This window comes from Ictidomys tridecemlineatus, chromosome 2 (genome assembly GCF_052094955.1).
Source record: "Ictidomys tridecemlineatus isolate mIctTri1 chromosome 2, mIctTri1.hap1, whole genome shotgun sequence".
In the NCBI taxonomy this organism is placed as follows: domain Eukaryota; kingdom Metazoa; phylum Chordata; class Mammalia; order Rodentia; family Sciuridae; genus Ictidomys; species Ictidomys tridecemlineatus.
Window position 1 is genome coordinate 193502567 of NC_135478.1, and position 17163 is coordinate 193519729.

Below are 17163 nucleotides of genomic sequence, written 5' to 3' on the forward strand. Positions count from 1 at the left end.
ACCTCCCTATCCCTCTGTCCCCACTCCAACACACCACTCTTTCAAACATGTACACACCAGGATGGAAAGTCTTTATCCAGAGAATGTATCTACAATTATGACTGGCAGTTTATTTAACTCCACAGAGCAACATGATCCATTTTCTTTGTTCATCTCCTCCCCTGGGTAAATTTTCCCGCTCAAGCAATAGGAACTCCCTTTCTCCTGCTCAGTTTCCTGACACCAGCATGTGGTGTGACAAAGGGCAATTGCTTTTAGTGCTTAGAAATGGCAGCCCATTAAGGCACATCTTCATCTTCCTCTGGGCAAGATAGAGGTTGTGTCTATTTGCTGCCAGACCCGGGATGAGAATGGGAAAATACACTCCATCAGATTGTAATCTTTGTAGACTTAAAGCTGGTATGATCAGGTTTACCCCCTCTGCTTATTGCCTGAGGAAAACTGCTTGCTGCTCTTCTTTCTTTCTTGGGGTTGAAAACTAATTGGGATCTTTCTTTCTCTCCTAATGTCATGGGAATAATGAGCAATTCCCTGCAAAGGTCTATCTGAAAACCTGCCTTCCCAGGTACACACTAATGACAGCCCAGTGCAACGAGCTGCTCACCATTTCCCAGCATCAGTTAGGAGTGTCAGACAAGGACAGTCAAAGAGGGTTAGAGGCAGTTAATGTCTCCCATTTACCATTGCTCATCATTTACAGATTTTAATAACAGCAATTGCAATTCAGAATCTGCACTAAAAAAAAGAGTTCCCAATCAGGTATCACAGGGTTTCTTCTGAGCCTGATCCCTTTGACAAACTAGGGAAATGGACATGGTGAACATGAACTGCACTAGCATTGATGCACCTTGCTCATGATCAGTTTTTATCAGGATATGCTCTAGTTAGTGGAGAGAACCCCAGAAATGCAAAATGGCAAGGTCAGGAAGGCTCCCCTCCTGCAAATAAAGCTAATGAAAAACAGTGCATCATGGAAGAAGCCAAGAGTAACAGCACAGCCACCTGCACAACCACCCACTCAGTACCTACTATATGTCATGTACTATCCCACTCGTTTACATACATTATGAATATTGTTGTTTTCATTCTTCAGTAGTCAAGGAATTTAAGTAAAGCCTTTCTAAGATTAAATGCCTAGAAAATAGAAGAGACAGGATGTACTTATGTTTTTTTTTTTTCTATACGGGGTGTCTAAAATTACTTGTTATGATTCAGAGTTTGCCAGTAAAACTGTGGTTTGAGAAATAACTGAAATGTACAGAGTACATTTTTATTTTTTGTCTCCTTAATGCTTCTTCCAACTTAATGTAGAATCAGCATCCCTGTCTCCTGGGGTATGCTTCTTCCACCACACCCAATCATTGGGTTAAGTAGCAGCTGTTATCTTCTTACACACCTTCTCTTTCCATGCTTGGGCTCAAGGATGGTCACCTGCTAATCAACACCAGTCCCTAGGACCCTTTCCATCTGCCTGTCTACTTGTTTGGGTAAGCATGTCAAAAAGAAGCAATAACAACAATGATAATTTAGATACATTTTAAGTTCTAAAATATATTTTAAAGTATAATTTAAATATGTATATGTGTATACATACATACATACATACATATCAGGTAGTTTACATTTTAACACCTCTTATTTTTACAATTCTCTGGCATAAGTGCTGTTAATATCTGCATTTTATAGAGGTGGAAAGTGAAATACAAATGGGTTAGAATGTTGCCCAGATCACGTAGCTAGGACTTGAGGTTTGGTTTATATCCATTAGCTATTGCTAGAAAATTTCTGAGTTAACCACTCATGGCTTAAAACAGCAATCACTTATTCTCCCTGAGCTGGGGATCAGATGGATGGATGGCAGCTGGGCTTAGCTGTGTGGTTCTGATGGTCTTGGCTGAGCTCACTCATGCAACTGAGTCACAGGGGTCAGCAGATGCAGACAGGACTTGGGTAGACAGCTCTACTCTGCATGTCTCTTATCCCCTCCTGGGACCTGAGGGCTGGCCTGGGCATGACTTTTTCATGGAAGAGCGAAAGAGCAAGAGCACAGCTAGAAACAGTAGAGTCCTCCTGAGACTGGGCTTGGGACTAGCACACTGTTGTTTCCACTTCGTTCAAGCATGAAAGGATGAGGCAGAAAATGCAGTCTGTCTTTTGTAAGGAGAACTTCACAGTAAAAATCAAAGAATAAAGACTAAGGGAGAAGTGAAGAACTGGGGCCAATCCCACCATCTACGCATATCCTACATAATTCCTCAGGAATCTTTCATCTCAAGTTGCTGGTAGCTGACATTGTTAGGAATGAAGTTCTAAGCTCCCCTGGATCCACCTTCTCTGGTGTGAAGAAGAAACAGTTTTATAGTGGTATAGAGAGAGGATGCAGAAGCCAAAAAATGGAGAGAAGTTTTAGGGATACCCATGACCCCTCAACCAGCTGTCCTCAATCCTCTGCTGGGTTCCTGTCATTTGGTTGTTCAAGCCGGCTTCTGAGATAACCCCAAACTTTTTAAGTTATCTTAATTTTATTTCAAATGTTACCCCAAAATTTCTGCCCAACACAACACCTGCAGCAATTTTAACTGCAGCAATTCATGCTAACACCTGCAACATTTGACACACATTGGATGCATCTACTATTTGCAGTGGATTATGTTAGAAACTGAAGATCAAAAGGAATGCATCAGATTGAACACCTGTCCTTCAAGAACTCATAATCTAGGAGACAAAATATACATGAGGCTCCTGCCACTACAAAGGGACTGTGATTTGCTAACGTGGATCATGGAGAAGGCAGGTATAAAACTCTAATTTGGGAAGAAATAAAAATGTTTCACAGAGGAGTTGGTGTGTGCTGTCAAGTGCTAGAAGATGCAGGGGATTTCTCAATCAGAAAGGGAAAAACAGATGGGAGGCAGTGAAGGGCTTGGGGCAGAAAGAAGGGTGGCTATGGCAATAGAAAACATTATAGAGGCATAAAACATCATGATACCTAATGAAGGCATAGTGTCATTGGGAGACTAATAAATATTCAAGTGAAAAGTTGAGGGCTCTGGTTGTAACTCAGTGGTGGAGCACTTCCCTAGCAAAGGTTCATTTCTTAGCACCACATATGAATAAATAAAATAAAGGTCCATCAACAACTAAAAAAATATTTAGAATATTAAAATCAAGAATATTAAAATCCAGACTGAATAAATGGGATGGAAAGAAACAACCTGTGAGGTGAATAGAGAGCCTACATCTTGGGAGCAAATCTTTACCCCTCAGACATCAGATAGAGCACTAATCTCTAGGGTATATAAAGAACTCAAAAAGCTAAGCACCAAAAACAAAAAACAAAACAAAACAAATAACCCAATCAATAAGTGGGCCAAGGACCTGAACAGACACTTCTCGGAAGATGATATACAATCAGTCAACAAATATATGAAAAAAATGTTCATCATCACTACCAATTAGAGAACTGCAAATCAAAACCACTCTAAGATTTCATCTCACTCCAGTCAGAATGGCAGATATTATGAAGACAAACAACAATAAGTGTTGGCGAGGATGTGGGGGAAAAGGTATACTCATACACTGCTGGTGGAACTGCAAATTGGTGCAGCCAATATGGAAAGCAGTATGGAGATTTCTTGGAAAATTGGGCAGGGGACCACCATTTGACCCAGCTATGCCTCTCCTCGGTCTACACCCAAAGGACTTAAAAACAGCATACTACAGGGACACAGCCACATCAATGTTTATAGCAGCACAATTCACAATAGCTAAACTGTGGAACCAACCTAGATGCCCTTCAATAGATGAATGGATTAAAAAATGTGCTATATATACCCAATGGAATAGTACTCAGCAATAAAAGAGAATAAAATCATGGTATTTGTAGGTAAATGGATGGAGTTAGAGAAGGTATTGCTAAGTGAAGTTAGTCAATCCCAAAACAAATGCCAAATTTTTTTATGTAAATAGAGAATATTTATTAATTAATTTGTTTGTTTGTTTGTTTGTTTTAATTAGTTACACATGACAATACAATGATCTTGACATATAATACCAAATGTTTTCTTTGATATAAGGAGGTTCATTCATTATGGGGTAGGGAGGGGGGATGTGGGAGGAATAGACAAATTTTAGATAGGGCAGAGGGGTGGGAGGGGAAGGGAGGGGGGTATGGGGTTAGAAATGATGGTGGAATGTGATGGACATTATTATCCAAAGTACATGTATAAAGACATGAATTGGTGTGAGTATACTTTGTGTACAACCAGAGATATTAAAAATTGTGCTCTATATGTGTAATAATAATTGTAAAACATTCTGCTGTCATTTATAAACAAAATAAATTAATAAAAAAAATTTTCAAAAGTTGGGAAAGAAGAATTTGTCAATGTGGCTTGAAGAATTTTGAAAGGGAGTTGGGCCTTGTTTAGCTGGCAGAATTGTTCTGTCCTACTTAGCAGGCATTATGCCCCCAAAGTGCCATGGAGTGTTGAAAGTGTGCCTCAAGATTGTTCTACTCCTTTTATCCTGACGCTGCACTTGTGAAGCAACCTTTTCGTCATAATTTGGTTTCCCATGTAGGATGTCCTCTAGGGAAGAGAATGAATTAACCAGGCTACAGGAAGAGCCCTATCTACTTGGTAGTTATTTCTTTGCAATAATTTAAAAAATTGACAACCCAGTTTATAAAACCAACTCTTCGGGGTCTAGTGTAATCAGGGCTCTTTATTTTACATGAGTCCAACACAGACTAAACAGAAGGGACTCCCTAGAAAATAATCAGTTTGACTTACAAAGGAGAAATGTGAAGCACCAGGGCTACATGGGGGTCTTCAGGATATGGAAGGTGACTCCATGTTCTTTTTCCATCATTTTAGGACTTTTTATACAGGTGCAAAGATGCTTATAGTCTGAGGTCAAACTTTACAGTTCTCATTCAAGAAGGAAGAAATTACTTTGCTAGTTTCAGCTGAAAAAAATCTTAAAGGATACCTCCCATTGTTCAGATTTGCATTGTGTGTTCATTTGTGAGGGAAGCCAGAAGGGTGAAATGAGAGTGATTGGTCCAGTGTGGGAGCTTGTGGTTAGACATGGTGGATAATCTTGTCTCAAACTTTGAGGGGTGGGGGGACGGTGTTTCTTTGACAGACAAAATCACAGTCACTACCTTTGTTTATCATGAACCAATTATGTTTAATGCCCAGTGGTTCCAAGGATAGTAGATAAATTTGAGTTTGGAAGACTAGACAGGAACCTGCCTTCACATTCATACCTCTTTCGAGCATAGAGCAATCCAACAACTTTTACTCATTTTTGTTAAAAAGATTTGCATTGTTGCAAATTAAACAAGTTTGTGGCCATAGATGATATAGTCTGGATATGTCAACTCTGTGGGTAGTATATTAAATGTATAAATGAAAAAAAATATGACTGAGCACTAAATAAAAACAAAAATGTGGGTGTCTTTATTTCCATTGTTCCCTTGGGGAAACACTTGTGTGTCCTGAAAATAATGATCCAGAATTTGGAATTTGCAGTGTTCCAGCTGCTGGGGAAACTGGCAGAAAGCAATGGCATCCTCAGAGCATATTCAGCAATTCTCCAGATCTCAGCCCAGGCAGCTGGTCTTCCTTATCTGTAGTGGAGAAGCTCAGTATCACCTTCAAAACAACACCAGAACCTGTAGTACTGCTCATAGGTCAACAGTGTTTCAATGATGAATGGTTGTCTTCAGTGTCAGTTAAACCAAGGACTACTTATGCCAGTCAAACACAGCCCATTAACATACTTGCTAAATTAAGACTAGTTAAAAGCCTCGCTAATAATGAAAAGTCTGAAAGTGAGGCATAAAATGTAATGAAAAAGGCAGCAGACATCAGAAGACTAAATCTCTCAGGTTCTTTCTGTGTGTGCCCTGGAGCAAGACAGGGTCTATTTGACACTGTCTTCATTGGTGAAAAAAGCCTCAAGGACAAGTTCATCTCTAGGAATATCTATTATTGTAGGTCCACAACAGTTCTCAATCTTTTCCAGGATTGATACCTTAATGTGTTCTCCATGTGCTTTGCAATTAAGGAGGATGGTGGAAACTGTGGCAGGAACAGTAATAACTAATCATCTTCAATAACTAATTTATATAGAAGTGCATTAGAGCTTCACATTCAGAATCACATACATCTGAGTTCAAATCATGCCTCCTCCATATTGCCCAGTGGCAGGAACATTGTGAACAAAGGATCAGTAAGACTTGGTTCCTACCTTTAGGGTAAAGGACACTCAATAATGGCCCCTTTTCCTTGACTATGAATCTGGGAGAAATAGGAAGTGAGGATGCAGAATCCAGAAAACCCAACAGAAAATGTGCAGAAGACAGAGGGAGAAGTGAGAATGGAGGCCCAGAGCTATGGATTATTAAATTGAAAATAAAATTCATATCTTTTTGTTCTTTCTATAATGAAGACTAGAAGCTAAAGAGTTTTGGACATATAAATTAATCATGGTCTCAAAATGAAGTTTCACAAGAAATGGGAGAGGTCTTCTGTTGAAGTTCGAATAGAGTTCTAATACTTTATTGGCACAGATAAGATATGAGGACAGATAAGTGAGGTGGCCATGCCTTTCTTCTGCTGCCTGCTGTGCTGAAGGCAATTCCACTCAATCTCATCCTCACTTTATTTTGGTTAGCTGACTCTTCCTATGTTAAGGTTTGCATATGAGATGAGCCCCAAAGCTCCTGTGTCAATGCATAAATGTTATCAGGTGAAATGATTAAGATTGAGAGAGCCATCTAATGGGTCCATCCTAGTATGAATGGACAGATTAGGTGGTCACCATAGGCAGGTGGGGCATGGCTGGAGGAGGTGGGTCACTGTGGGTGTGCCCTAGGAGAATCCATCCAACCTGCAGCCCCTTTTCCTTGCTCTCTGTTTCCTGACCCTACCATGAGCTGAGCAGCTATCCTCTGCCCACCCTTTAGCCATGATGCTCTGTTTTACCTGGGTGTAAAGCAATCAAAACTGTTAAGCACAGACTGAACCTTTGAAATCATGAGTCAAAACGAACTTTTTGTCCTCTAGGTTGTTCATGTTGGGTATTTTGGTCACAGTCATGAAAACCTAATTAATACGCCATACATATGTTATATTGTTTTCTTTGGTAAATTAAATGAAAGGTTCTTACAGGTAGCTGTCTCTTCCTGAAGGTGGGTCGGTGCCTTTAGTCTGCAGTCAACTAAGACTGGGTTTAAATCCTAAACTCATGTTGGTATATTCCAGTTTAATCATCTACCTCCAAGAAGATGTATCGACAATGTCCAACAATAAATGTCTAGTTATGTAATCTATAGTAGTCACCAATGTAATACCAGGCAACAATGAAAGAGAGAGGATGGTCTTACATATCACTGTAGAAAGGTCATCAGCATATTTTGTTATGTGAAAGAAGCAAAAAAAGAATATTTTAAATAGTATACTACCTCTTTTCTAGGAAGAGAGGGAGAGAATATATTCACACATAATTTTGTATGTACTTTTTGTATTATCTGTATAAAGTAACATTGGAAGATATCCAAGAAACTACTAACATAGTTTACTATAGGGCTGAGGATAGCGGAACTCAGAGCAGGGTAGACAGAAATGCGGTGAGACTGAAAAATATTAATGTGCACTCTTTCTTATTTTTTAATAACGTGAATAAATTACCTATTTTTTAAAAAATTAAGTTCATAGAAATTTTTCATGTATATTTGTTCTTTCTACAGTGAGGGATAGAGGTAAAAAAATTGTTTGATATATAAATTAGTGATGTTCTCAAATATGATGTTTCACTAGGGATAGGAGAAGTATTCTGTTGGAGTCCAAATAAGTTTTAATGCTTTATTAACACAGATAAAATACAGTAACAATTTGCAAAAGATAATGCTATTGCTATTGGAAATAAATCACCAAACTCAGACACTTAAAACGATACATGTTTATTTCTCACTCAGGCCAAAATCCCACAGTCATTCAGGAATCCAGTCTCTTTTCAAAGTAGGTCTCCACCTCCTATGTATTTTGGAGTCCTCTGCACCCACCTGGAAGAAAGGGAGAAGAAGATATGGGTGTGGAAGTGCTGCAATCACTACCCACCACATGGGTTTGGCCAGAATTCAGCTACAGGCCACATCTGACTGCAAAGGAAGCTGGGAATACATTTGGTGAATAGTTAGGCTAACTCTGACACCAGTGGAAAGATCTAGCCAAAGAAAACTTCTGATGAATTTATTTATTGAGTACTTAAAATTGAATTATTGCTAGAGCTATGTTTAGAAGTTATGGCGCTAAGTAAGTTCTTGTCATGCAAACTGGCGCTTATATGACAGGGCTTCAAAGGAGACAGACCCACAGATGCTTGTGGAATCTGCGCACTCACTGATCTCATTCCTTCTCCCAATGGCTTTGTCTTGAGTTAAAGCCAGATCAAAGGATCTTCTACAAGGGGAAAATCTTAAGGTTCCACAAACTTAAGATTCTATTTTTTTTAGCTCAATATTGAAGGCCACTATTCCATTTATGAACCTAGGGAGTATGAGAAAGAACATCATTTGCTTCAGCATACCTCAAAGTTGGGCATTGCTAATCCAAAGAAGTGTCCAGGGTGTTAGACATATTTACTTACCAGAGTAAGGAAATTCAGAGGACCAAATGAGATTAATGTGTATTTCCAATGCAAAACTGAATTGTTTAGACACCTTTCCAAGGTCATCATTACCTTTGACTTATTTTATAGTCAAAGGCAAAGCAGGTCATATCTAAGGTCTAAGTGAATTGTCTGGTGGAAAGACAGATAGCCCTCCCCTTCTGTGGAAAAGCCCCATATAAGTCCATTTGAAAATTCAGTTCAATATTGTTCATCTATAAATGTTCTTTGGATTCCCCTTTGAACCAGGTATGACTGGTTCCTTTGTTAATGATAAGTTAAATAAAATCTTTAACACACTTTTTTTATTTGTATGAAAGCCATAATTCTATCTTTTATTGAAATGTATCCAATAATACCAGTAATTGTTGAGGATTCATGTGGCTGGCTCTTGTCAAGATATCTTGTTTTCTTTTTTCGGTTTATTTATTTGTTTTGTTTTTCTCTTAGTTATGCCTCTCATCATTGCCAGGAAAATCTGTTCTGTAAAATAGCATTAAAATAAGGCAATGAAACAATTTTACTATCTTCCACTTCCACCCCCACCCCAACTGTTCAGAGGCTATGCCTTTATAATATCATCAGAAGGCCTGTTTTGCTGACATTTCAAGCTCCCACAGAAAACGCTGCAAGTCTTCTGAGAAGGCCTTATTTGCAAGATTTGTTCAACAAAGAGGTTGGATAAGCATCTTGGATTAAACCTTCAAAGCAGCAGGCTTTTGGTTACTTCCTCCCCCCACCCCCCATTAACCTGGAAACCCTTTGAAACCTCTGCCTTAGCCTAATACATTACTTGAAACCATCCGTTTTCATGAGAAACCCTTCTGTAAACACACTTCTTTGTTCCTTCCCTTCTAATTAGCAATCCCTTTATTTTGCACAAAAATTTTCGTATTTAAACTTTATCTGCAAAGGATATTTAGTGTGAGGTATTAAAGAATTAAGCGCCTAATGGAAAATACATTTTTCCTACTGATAACATATCAAAATCTGTTAGTTTATCCATTAATTTCTAGCTGCTCAGCCTCCAGGAAGCTTAGAGCCAAATTTGCAACTTGATTTTAACAACTCAGTGGGACCTACCTGTCTGCATTCTACCACTCTCCAGGCTTGGCCTTAGATCCTAATTCATATTTACCCGTTGCTGCCTTTACTTATTTATGTTTATTTCTTCCTACTTTATTGTATGTATTTTGTAATCTGTCTCAACTTATTTAGATAGTAAGTAGATATAAAAAAATAAATTTATATAGGTAGATTATACATACCTCTCTAATCTTATAAGAGGAATTTCTGGGGGGAGGGGATCACAATTTCTCTTATCAATGTTCTTTCCTGGTATATTTCATTCAGAGACAATGAAGCTTTGGAACTTAGGTACATATCTAACTTATTCATGTGTCATGTAACCACTGAATATACTTAAGAAATGAATAAATAAATCGAGGCAAAGTAAATCGGTGTCTCCAAGTTCCTATAATGACTTACATTATTTAAATATTATATTCTGAGTTTCTATAAATATTTCCAAGTCTATAATCACTTATTAGAAAAGCACCTTCTAACCACTAGAATCCCATCAATCTTTTTATAGACCTCTCATGGGCTAAAAACAAATTAAAAAAAAAAAATGACCTGCCATAATGCTTTCAGGTTGAGAATGCAATTGAACAGGTTTACATCTCAAGGACTTGGATTTCATCTAAATCACCTTAGGAGCCTAATACTCTGCAGATTCCATTAGAGAGGTGAAATGTTCATGAAAGAACCTAGACTTTTGCCTTATAAGAGGAAAGAAAATGATTGGTTTGCTGCCTGCCTGCTATAGTGGGGAAGACTCACTGATGCAATGGGATTAAAAACACACTGGACTTGGAGCTCTAAATCTTGGTTCAAGTTCTAGTTTGCAGCTTATTACAGTGTAATTTCCTATACCTATAAAGCATGGACAATAATTCACCTAACCTTTAGACTGGTTGTGAGGACTCAGTGTGAATGTGTTTAGCACTGAACTGGGTTCCCTGATCACCAGCTCTCTTTCTTCTTTGCAGTGAGAATTAGCTCAGTGTATGTCTAAACCACAAGGCTTCTTGAGCCTCTTTTCTCAAGACTAGCTGCCATTCTCCAGCAGCCTTTAGCAACAGAAGCTCAGAGCTTTAAACTTCATGCTGTCCTGGGGACAAGCCTGTCCTTCTGTATGGACGTAATTCCTTTCATAATCTTTTATTTATGCATGTATTTGCCCATTGTGGCATACTGTATTTTCCAAAGATGGCCATTTGGACTTCTTCCATGCCAGAGCCTTCTCATTGTGTCCTCGTGGTGGAAGGGACAAGGGAGCTCTCATGGGCCTCTTTTATAAGGGTGCTAATCCCATTCATATTCCTTAGGACTCCATTCTTATGACCTGATCGATTCCCAGCAGCCTTATTTTCTAATACCATCACCTTGGGAGTTAAGATTTCAACTTAAGGCTTTTAGGAGGACACAAACACTCAGACCATAGCAAGTGTCTTCACAAGATGGATGCTATCTATGTAACACAACTGCATGCGTGTAGCCATGGTCGTCCTTTCAGTATGATCACAATCAGAAGCAAGTCATGGGCCTCAACCACACTCAGAGAGAAGGGATTCAACAACAGTGTTATTATCAGGAGGCAAGAAGCACAGGGGCAAGAACTGTAAAACGCCACACAAACAACTCTGCCACCACCCAGAGACCCGAACAAACACTAGCATGGTTTCTCTCTGTTGAAGGTTGTGTCTCTATGATGTGACCCTAAGCCCCTTAAAAAGCCTGCCTGAGAAAGCTCAACACTGCCAAAGGAGTTTATTCTTTCTTCCAGCTCAAACCTGGCTACAGGGCTTTGACCTCCCTTAGTGCATATACTTTGCAAAACTCGTAAATCATTTGTTAGCTTTGTGATACTTTAACCAAAATGCCTGACAAAAATAACTGAAAAGAAGGAAAGTTTATTTTGCCTCACTGTTTCAGAGATTTAGCCCGTGGTCAGCTGAGTCTCTTGGTCTGGGCCCAAGGTAAGGCAGAACAACATGGTGGAAGGGCATGTCTGAGAGAGGCTGCTCCAGTCACGGCAGCCAGGAAACAGAGAGGGAAAGGAAATAGCCACCCGGAAGATAAACCCTTCTAGGGTTTCAAAGTAATCTTTTGCTTCCTGTATTTTCTTAGGTAGTTCTTTATCAAAATGATCTTTTGCTGCCTGTATTTGCTCTCTTATCCTTCTTTAATTCCCAGAACTTTTTAATTGTACATCCTGAACTCCTTCTCTATCATTTCTTCTGTTGTGCTGGCTATGGATTCTAATAATGTAATATCTTGGTTTGCTGGGGGCACATTCTTCCCTTGGTTTTTCATGCTATTGATGTGTATTCCTTTCTAGCACTGTGGATCCCAGGCATTACAATTTTTACCCTATAGGCATATAGTGTCCCTGAAGATTTCCAATACCTCTCCTTTAAGCGAGGGAACAATGTGAACAGATCCCAATATAAACAATATACAAACTTAAACCAAATAGCTTAAACTTAAGCCAAATAAATATTAAGACATTTACAGTTTTGTCACAATACAGAAATGGTAAGCTCATTTATTATCTACAACATAAACAGTAGGTTTGCAAAAGGTCTATAGTTTCTGATGGTGGACAAAGAACCAGGGTTGAGGTGTAGGATGAAATGTTAAGGGGTAGGATGTGAGTATATAGAGTTATTAGATCTTAGAAAGCATGAAAGAGGAATCTAAAGAAGTTTGTTAGTAGCAGAAGAAGAGAGAGGAAGTGATTTTAGGGAGACAAGTAAGTGGGAAGAGAGTAGAGTATTAAAAACAAACATAAATATAAAGAAAAGTAATAAATGTAAAAATAGGAGATAAAATAATATAGAGCACCACTGTAACATACTATTCAGACATCCCAGTCTTTAGTAGCCTAATTCATGAAAAGTACTTGGTTTCACAAATGTTGGGGATATGAGGGTAGGAGAAGAGAGAGAAAAAAATCTCAAAGGAAGATACAAGGATTATTTTTGTTGGAGATCAGTATCTTTCCTGCTTGTCTTCTCGTTGAATAGGTGGAGTTGTCTGTTGTTTGCTGGTATCTCCATCCTCAGGATGGTGAAACTTACTAGGGTGAGAGGGTTGGTCTTGGGGTTGTGGCTCCTGGTCATGAGATATAGCACTTGCCAGTCCCTGATGGGAGCCTGCACCCCAAGGATCTCCTTTGGGACCCACTCATGTGATGTGGGTATCTGGTCTTATCTCCTTATATCACCTGTAGACCTCACAATTCCTCTTCTCTAATTTAGTCTCTAAACTGTATCTCATTCACCCCTTCGCCCCACAAACCCTTGCTCTCCAGAGGTCTGTGGGCTATGCTCTGAGCACCTGTCACAGAGAGCTCTTTTATATTAAGCAGTTCAGCACCTAGTCTTGCGATCTGGTTTTGCAAGCTATGGACTGGCCACGTAGCTGTAGGCACTGTACTAGGTTAGTGGCGGCTGGGGAGAGGGGGATTTGGGGACTTTCAGTACCTTGATATTGTTTCTAATCTGCAGCTGGTGTTCCAAGCTGGGAGTTGCCCTAACTTAAGATGGCCATGAAGGTGTCCCAAGATGAAGGCTGCTGCTTTCTATGATGGACTGTCAGGTTGGATGGAGTTGGGCAGTGGCACTCAGAGGCGTGTTCAGAGGTGCAGCTCTGTGGCATGCAGTATTGTGGCTGGCAGCTGTCACTGGTCCCAGTACAGTGTCCCCAGGTGCAGGCTACCACGTGTAGGGGACTATGGCAGTGGATGCAGTGCCCCAAGATGGAGGTGACTGGAGGAGCCCCACATTGGTAAATGGGGGTCCATATGGGAGTGGTGACCAGAGTTCCTGTGCCTGGGCTGCAGCCGGGTGTCCTCCATGAGAGCAGCAGCAGGGATTCCTGTGCTGTGTGGGTGCTAATGCTAGCTATCCTACTCAGGCCCTGGAGGACCTGAGTGAATGAGTGGTCAGGAGTCCTATGCTGAGGCTGAGGCCTGGAGACCTGCACTGCGTGGCTGCTGTAATTCCTGCATGGGAGCAACTGTTGGGGGTCCTCTAATTACTTGCAGAGAAACAATATTCCCACTACTTGAATCCCATATCCTAGAGTGACACAGAATGCGGCCTCCCTCTAGCATGCCACCATGGATCCTCCCAACAGATACACTTAAGCCCCACCCTGGTTTTTAACAGACTAATTTGGTTGTAACTATAGGCAGGCAGGGCATGGCTAGAAGAAGGTCACTATGGAAAGCAGTATGGAGATTCCTTAGAAAACTTGGAATGGAGCCACCATTTGACCCAGCTATCCCACTCCTTGGTTTATACCCAAAGGACTTAAAAACAGCATACTACAGGGACACAGCCACATCAATGTTTATAGCAGCACAATTCACAATAGCTAAATGTGGAACCAACAATTAGTAGATGAATGGATAAAGAAACTGTGATATATATACACAGTGGAATATTACTCAGCTTAAAAGAGAATAAAATCATGACATTTGTAGGTAAATGGATGGAGTTGAGAATATTAAGTTAAGTGAAGTTAGTCAATCCCAAAAAACCAAATGCTGAATGTTTTGTCTGATATGAGAATGCTGGTCCATAATGGGGAAGTGAGTTGGAGCATGGGAGGAATGGAGAAACTTTGGTTAGGGCAAAGAGGAGGGAGGGTAAGGGAAGAGGTAGGAGAGTAGGAAAGATGGTGAAATGAGATGGACATCATTATCCAAGTATGTGTACAAAGACACAAAAGTGTGATTCTACTTTGTGTACATCCAGAGACATGAAAAATTGCGCTCTATGAATTGAAGTTCATTCTGCTGTCATATATATCAAATTAGAATAAATAATTTTTTTAATCTTAAGAAAAACATGGTGGACTGGCTACATTATAGCTCTCATAATCTAATCATTCATTCCACTTCTGAATATTCTTGCATTAACATGGGAGCTTTAGGTGGATACCTCAAATTCAAGTCATATCCATTTGAGATATGACTTGAATTTGAGATATATATATATATATCTTCTGCCACTCAGGAATGTCTTCTGCAACACCTGGGAGCTTTCCCTGGGAAATGGAACCAAATAAATAAATAAATAAATAGGGGGCCCCAGTCTCCATAGAATGGCAAGAGCCTAACTTTGACATGCACAAAATCAGCAGACACAGATGGCGTAATCACAGGGACTGACAGCCTCTCCTCATAGCATCCTTCAGTACCTTTCCTCTAGCATAGGCCAGATTTTAAAAGGTCTTCCGCTTTTTGTTTTAATGGAGTTGAATTCTGCTTGGAGTCTCTCTCCTCTACTGCACCAGCCTGAATAAAATCTTTCTTCTACCTTTAACAAATACCTGCTGTTTTAATCAGCTTTTTTTTTTTTTGCCACTGAGACTAAAAGACCGACCAGAACAACTGTAGAGGAGGAAAGTGTATTTAAGGGCTCACAGTTTCAGAGGTCTTAGACCATAGAAGGCTGGCTCCATTCCCCAGGGCTCAAGGCAAGGCTGACCATTGCAGCAAAGAGTGTGGTGGAGGGAAGAAGCTCACATCATAATCAGAAAGCGGAGAGAGGCTCCACACTCCAGATACAAAATAGATACCCTATAGCTACACCCTCAATGAACCACTTCCTCCAGCCAACCCACCTGCCTCCATCACCACTCAGTTAATCACACCAGGAATTAATTCGCTGATTAGTTAATACTATAACCCAATCATTTCTCCTCCAAACCTTCTTGTATTGTCTTACACATGAGCTTATAGGGAACACCTCGTATCCAAACCATAACACCCACTCTCTTTCATTTTGATGGGGACAGTCTTAAGAGTTTGATGACTTGCTTTTGAAGGTTTGAGTATCACTGTGTTCTCCATCCCAACTCAGTCTCCCAACTCAGTCTTCCAAAGCTAAGCTTCATGAGCATTTGTGGATAATATATTTGTAAAGTGACTTGGTTACCTCTCACCCTTAATAGACATGATCATGAAGAGTGGCATATATTTTTAAATAAATTAACAAATTCAAACAGCTGAGGGAATTTGATATTGAGAAGAACTGCAGGTAGAAATCTACAGTCAAAGAAGTGTAACCTGGAGGGGTGGGGGCAGGTGTGGAACTCTGGCTCTGTCTCATAGACCATCTGGGATGATTGGAGTAAATATGAATTTTCTTGGTGGTGAGGTGTAATTACCTGTAGGCACTTTAGGAGAGGGGAAAAAAAAACATCTCAGACTTGCTGAAAGAGAAACTGAGTGAGTAACACCATTACCCCTCTATAGCCTCTCAATGGGAATTCATTCTTTTCCCTTAAAACATCAGGAGAATCCTGAACAGAAAATACTCCATTCACCTCTAAAAGCCTGAGTTAGAGGAACTGCTAATATAAGGCAGGTCTGGATTGAGAGGAAGCTTGCCAGGCAAAGGCACACATAGCTTTAGGATATTTACTGGATTCCTTCTCTTAAAGAACCCATCAGAATTATGTTGCATCATAAGTGGCAGCAGCACCTGTGTTCCCTCCAGCCTCCTGCTCCCAGGTCACAGTCCGCCAAAGAGCAGGGCCTGCTGCTGGTGGTTTCCTGCAAGGAGGGTCACAGTGCTGTAGATGTCTCTCCTCTTGCCATGTAGGACCAGTTCCTCTGCTTCCTTCCCAAGCCTGTCCCTGTAGCTCAACTCCCCAGAGGGCAAATGAGGGGTGTGCAGATCATAACACACTAATCCAAGAGGGAAAATTAGAACAGGCACTGAATGAGTGCAGAGCAGGAGGATTTTATTAGGTTTTGTGGAGGTGTTTTATTTATTTATTTATTTTTTGGAAGCACTGAGCTATTATGTTCTATAATATAATCTATGGATAACCTGAGCTGACATCTCCTCTAGAGTTTTTGTCTATTTGGTAAACTGCAGAAAAACGCGAGGCTTTATAAATCAGAGAAATATCTTCCTGGATGTGTATAGATTTGTCTCTTTCTTTTATATTTAATTTTTCTCCTCTGAGATTTGAGCCCAGTTTTCAAGAGGACTGTTTCTCCACATGTGAACAGCCTCATTTATATTTTTAATTTACTCGTGGTTTGGTTCTAGGTTCTTCACCTTAACATTGTCCTGGCTGCATTAAGAAGTTTCAGGTATTGGTCTGAGTGTTAGCTGTAGAGTTGGCAATTCTGGCTCAGACCTGATACCTTGATCACCCTCACCTCCAGGGTCTCTGCGGACAGTCTTGCTCTTTGTGACTTGAGTTCCCATTACCATGTGCAGCTTCTCTGAGCCACTTGGCTAATACGATGAACTTTCATTTCATTTTCTTAGTAGTTTATACATTTAAACTCATTTAGGAGTAAAGTGCTTTAAAAATATTTTATAAATGTGTAATTATTCGAGAAGTTATTTAATCTCTGCCATGTATCATACACTGTTCTGTTCACTATTT

The 17163-nt window shown here is 40.0% G+C and overlaps 2 long non-coding RNA genes across 2 annotated transcripts in view; one reads left to right on the forward strand and one right to left on the reverse strand.

The window, feature by feature from the left end:
- Positions 1 to 7953: 7953 nt before the first annotated feature.
- Positions 7954 to 11879, reverse strand: LOC144375433 (uncharacterized). Its single transcript, XR_013435279.1, has 3 exons — positions 11669 to 11879; positions 9039 to 9162; positions 7954 to 8074 (listed from the first exon to the last, which is right to left on the reverse strand). It is a non-coding gene; the product is annotated as an uncharacterized LOC144375433 (long non-coding RNA).
- The window catches only part of LOC144375432 (uncharacterized), a 40073-nt gene continuing 34562 nt past the window's right edge, over positions 11653 to 17163 (forward strand). Inside the window, exons 1-2 of the long non-coding RNA XR_013435278.1 lie at positions 11653 to 11720; positions 13254 to 13533. This is a non-coding gene — a long non-coding RNA (uncharacterized LOC144375432). The remainder of the gene's footprint in view (positions 11721 to 13253; positions 13534 to 17163) is intronic.